General features: G+C 41.7%; 1 pseudogene; it reads left to right on the forward strand.

The window, feature by feature from the left end:
• Positions 1–808: 808 nt before the first annotated feature.
• The window catches only part of LOC122362736, a 31,213-nt pseudogene continuing 26,630 nt past the window's right edge, over positions 809–5,391 (forward strand).

Below are 5,391 nucleotides of genomic sequence, written 5' to 3' on the forward strand. Positions count from 1 at the left end.
AGTGCACAGATTCTGTTACCCTTCTAAAGGACTGTTAATAGCCAGTGTTCTTGCTAGCCCAGAAAGGTAAGGTCCTGTACGAGTGTTAAACCTGTGTCAGAAATCTGTCAAGTTGATGCGAGATCAGAATTGCAGTCATGTCCAAACCAGAGAAAATAGTACCCAAACAAGTTGTGGAATTTGAGGAGGATATTGATGAGTTGCGTGTTAAAAGCATGTCCAATGCAACATTAATGTTGAGAGCTTACCCAAAGAGTTGTCCATTCCGGTCCAGGTGAATCAAGAAGGACTGACAGACATGCAACGTGAGGAGTTAAATGCACTGCTGACCGGTACAGTGATGTTTTCTCCAAGAACGACACAGATTATGGTTATACCACAACAGTTATGCATAGTATACCGACAAGAGATGTGTACTACCAATCAAACAGCGTCACAGGCGAAGTCCCACCTCACATTTTCAAGAGTTTAAGAGACACGTGCAAGATCTGGTCAGCCAAGGCATACTGAAGGAAAGTTGCAGTCCATGGGCCTCTCCGCCCGTCATTGTGATAAAGAAGGACGGAGGTGTTCGTTTCTGTTGTGACTACAGGAGACTTAATCAAGTCACATTCAAAGATGCTTACCCCTTCCTCGTGTAGAAGAATCTTTGGATGCTTTAGGGAATACAAAGTTATTTTCCACATTAGATCTCGGCGGTTATTTCCAAGTGGCAGTAAGTGAGGACAGACCGGGGAGAAGACTGCTGTCACAACACCTTTTGGATTGTTTGAGTGGACACGGATGCCCAGCCACCTTTCAACGTTTGATGGGTGCAGCACTAGGTGATCTGGCCTTCGATGTTCTTTTGATCTACCTTGATGATATCATTGTGTTCTCAGAAGATTTCAAGTCTCATTGTGAAAGACTGGAGCTTGTGTTCTCAAGGTTACGTCAACACGGCCTGAAACTGAAGCCCAGTAAATGTTTCCTCTTCAAGCCAGAAGTCAGGTTCTTAGGACACATAATTTCAGTGAAGGGAATTCAAGTGGATATGGACAAAGTACAGTGCTTGGATGCATGGCCTAAGCAACAAATGTTAGAGAAGTCAGACAGCTGTTGGGATTTATGAGTTACTACCGCCGTTTTGTCCCGAGGTTTGCACAGCTGGCAAAGCCCTTGCATGCTCTAGTGGGAAAAGATAACAAAGGGAAGTCATCAGAACCATTGTGCTGGAGTGAGGGAATGTCAAGCTTCATTCCAGTCAGTTGAAGATTTGTCTCATGTCCCCTCGATTTTGGCTTACCCTGATTTCCAGTGTCCGTTCATACTGGCGACGGATGGGAGTACGCAATGGACTTGGAGGCGATCCTCAGCCAAAAGCAGGGGTATAGGCGAGTGGAAGTCGCCTCGTGAGCCGTGGTCTGAAGGGTTCTGAAAGAAATGACAAATATTATAGTGCCTTCAAGCTGGGTTGCTAGCTCTTAAGTGGGCAGTAACAGAAATTTAAAGTACCTGATGTTTGCAAAGTTTCAAGTAGTCACTGACCACAATCCCCTCCGATACCTGAAACAGCCAATCTTGGAGCAGTGGAGCAGCTGGGTTGCTCAGTTATCAGAATTCAATTTTGAGGTTTGTTACAAACCTGGAAGACAAAACATCAATGCAGCCCGTTCTTTCTAGGATTCCTGGAGTGTAGAACCTGAGAAAAGATGATACAGGAAAATACTTCATTCTGTTAACCACGGATGGAAATGCAGGCATGCTTGTGGCCAGGTAAAGGAGAGGGAAGCGAAGAAATGCCAGCGCATATTGCCAAACAAGCCATCATAAAGAAGGGTGTCGATGGTTACAGCTGGTCATCTGTTGTGAGCAACAGAAAAGGATCCTTGTATAGCATCTGTATATGTTGTTGTGCTTGAGAACAAGAAGTTAGTGACAAACAGTTTCCGAGGTATGGGAGCCCAACAAAGTTGGCTAGACAGTTTTGAGCGTCTGAAACTGAAACATCAAGTCCTGTTCAGAGTAATTACCCGATCCGAGAGATGAGGAAGAAATTTGGCAATTAGTAGTACCAGAGTCTTTGCAACTGAAAGTGTATGAAGGAGTGCATGAGCATGGAGGACATTCTGGGAAGTAGGGTACATTGGAGCAGAATCTGGGCAGAAGCTATTATTGGCCCTCAATGACCAATGATGTGCAAACATGGGTAACCCAGTGTCGGAGATGTACTCTAGCTAAGGAGCGTGTTTCCTAAAAATTCGTGCTCCTATGACTTGCACCAATGTAACTGCACCTCTAGAAGTTCTTGCCATGGATTACACCATGCTTGAGAGATCAGCAGGAGGTTACGAGAATGTTCTAGTACTTACAGACATGTTTACAAGATTTACTGTGGCCATGCCACTAAAATCAAACTGCAATCACCACTGCCAAAGCCCTTATGCGACACTGGTTGCGTCTGTTATGGGTGTCCCGCCGACTACACTCTGATCAGGGAAGGTGTTTGAGGCACAAGTGTAATTAAAGAGCTCTATAAGTTATTATGGAATCAGCAAAGTCGAACCAGCCCTTACCACCCCACAAGGCAATGCACAGTGTGAAAGATTCAATCGAACAATGCATGACATGCTCACGGACATTACCTGTAGAAAAGAAGAAAAGACTGGAAGACTTACTTGCCTGAACTGGTGATGGCTTACAATAGCCATGTTCATTCTTCGACCCAGGGTACTCGCCATTTTATCTAATGTATGGGCGAGGCCTTAAGGCTGCCCATGGATGTCCTAGGAGAAAAGATTTAATTGATGATGAGGCTGAAGATTTGGATGAGTGGGTGAAGAATCATCATGAGCGCTTGAGGATTGCAGCTGAAACAGCAAAGTCAACTGCCCAAGAAGCTTCTAGGAGAAGGAAGAGGTCTATGATCGCTTAAAGGCCAGCAGGAGCGCTTTCGTTAGACCTGTTGACAGAGTATTGTTGCGTAACCACAAGTTTAGGGACGGAACAAAATTCAATATAAGTGGGAGTCAGACCATATTTGGTAGTGCAACAGAACCACCCAGATTTGCCTGTGTTTACAATCGTCCTGAGCTGAGGGTCCCACAAAGAAAAAGTAGTTCATGAGGATCAGTTGAGACACTGTACCTTTCCCTCTCCCACAAGACAGGTTACACGTGATGAGAAGAAAAGAGCTATCCTACACAAGTTCAGAGCACAGATTTACCTGAGGTTGCCATTGAAGTGTTATGTGAGGAGGAGGTAGTGTGAAGTGACAGGGAAGGAGTAGAACCTGAAGGGGTAGAACCCTGACATGTCAGAAAATGACTTTGTGAGGTTCCTGATCTGAGACAGGTCTAAAAAGAGAAACACAGGGTAAATTGCCTGTAAGATATAGAGATGACTATATTATATAAATTTGAGGTTAAAGTGAAAAAGAGAAATTGTCAAAAAAGTATGTTTTGCAATGCTTTATCTGTTCTGTTTTATTTCTTCTAGAAACTGGTCTGTCTTGGAGAGTCCTGTATATGGCAGGGTTTAGCAGGGGAATGTGGAGGTGTTCAGAATACTTTTATTTTGAAATGTATTTTTGTGAAAAGGAGGCGGAAGTGAGGCGTGGCGGCGCAGGGAGAAATCCGGAGGACGAGGTGCGCGGTGCGATCGACAGACAGAAGAAACCGAAACTAAAAGTAATAAAGCTGAACTCGCAGTTTTCGTTTATAAGTGGACAGCAGTTTTGCGAGTTTCGAGGTGAGCTGACTAGGAGCTGGACCGAGCTTGTGCTGCTGCTGTGGGCGTTGTTGAAAGCTGAACTGTGAGTGTGATGCAATAGGGCGTCGACCATTACACTGCGGAGAAAGTGTGCGTGAGTGTTTTTGACTTACGTCTGGAAGAGCTTTATTTTCGTTTATCTTCAGTTTGCTTCCAGAAGTATACAACCAGACAGTATTTTGTGGATTTGAATTGAAGCTGTTTTTGAACGAGTAACTTCTTTTTCTGGAAAGTTCTCCATTTCCCGTTTTTGACACGTTACTGCCGCTGCGTGGATGCACGAATGGCATTGTAGATTTTTGTAATTTATAGTTGACTATTTTTGGACTTTCTACAGTTTGTTTCAGTGCTTTTGGGAATAAGTTTTTGTCGGACATTTAGACTTGTCAACAGAACCGTATTCGTTCGTTCTTTCGTCAACAGGAGATTTTTCTGCTTACTGGGAAAAATACATGGACAGTGATTTTTTACTCATTTTGCTGAACTGTTCTTTCTTGTTTTTTTGAGAAGAAAAGACTTAAACAGGTTTTCAGTAATTGCAAAGATTACCCTGCCATATCCGGACACTCCAGTACCAGCCCAGTTCTGTGGTGAGGTAAAAAGTTGACGTTGAGTTGTGATTATATATATTTTTCCTTTTTATATATATCTATTTGAATCTGAAAGTACTGCTGTTAATTGTCACCACAAGTAAGTTTATCATTGTGCATTCTTTATTGTTTTGAGTATCTTCAAAACACTGAAAATAAATGTAACATTTCGTTATCTTGGGTAAGGCATTCCTCCTGTCTTGTGGGCTGATAGAGAAAGAAAGGTTAGTATTTCTATAGTTAGAGAGCTGCCGTGTACATTAACTTTGGAACTTCAGTACTGTTCAGTCTTGTACAAAAGACATCTAACAAGGCAGGTAAAAGCATACTTATAAATTTAAGTACAGGAATTAAATGTACTAGTAGTTAAAGACCTAGATCTTGAAGCTCTAGTCGTCAAAGATACAGTTAACATCTTTTGTACCCCTACACTGTAGTGAAATTTCCATACATTTAGTTCAGCTTTGATCTGAGAGGGCCTAAGAATCTTAGGAGTGATGTAGACAACAGATTTTGTTACAATTCTTTCTAGATTTTTTTGTTATTCTATATTATTAATGCCAAACCAGTAAAATGTCTTTATTAGACTGAACAGATGTCAGTAACTAGATAGATTGCCCACCATTCATTTCATAATATTACTTTTTCCTCCTATAGTAGTGATTGGTGTAGAAGATCAGTCTGGTCACTGACATTCTTTCAAATATCCTCCTTTCTGTTCAGTAGAACAAATAGAAATTTATACACAAATTTGGAACTACTACTAATGACAGATTTTCAACTATCCATTTGAGTCAATATATTCATAATAAAATACGTTTCACAAAGCTATCCTTATTCAGAACTAACATAATGCTTCCTCTTGGTCATAGAACTGAAGACATAATAGGAGAAAACATCAATGCTGATCATCCAGCCTCCAAGTGTGACTTTGTCACCAGCAACTGAAAGAGACAACTGTAATGTTTAATGTCCTGAAACAGTATCAAATCTAGGTTGCACATTTCACAAATGCTAAATACAATTTAATTTGTCTATGGTTATCATAAAA

Source organism: Puntigrus tetrazona, chromosome 18 (genome assembly GCF_018831695.1).
Source record: "Puntigrus tetrazona isolate hp1 chromosome 18, ASM1883169v1, whole genome shotgun sequence".
Classification (NCBI taxonomy): domain Eukaryota; kingdom Metazoa; phylum Chordata; class Actinopteri; order Cypriniformes; family Cyprinidae; genus Puntigrus; species Puntigrus tetrazona.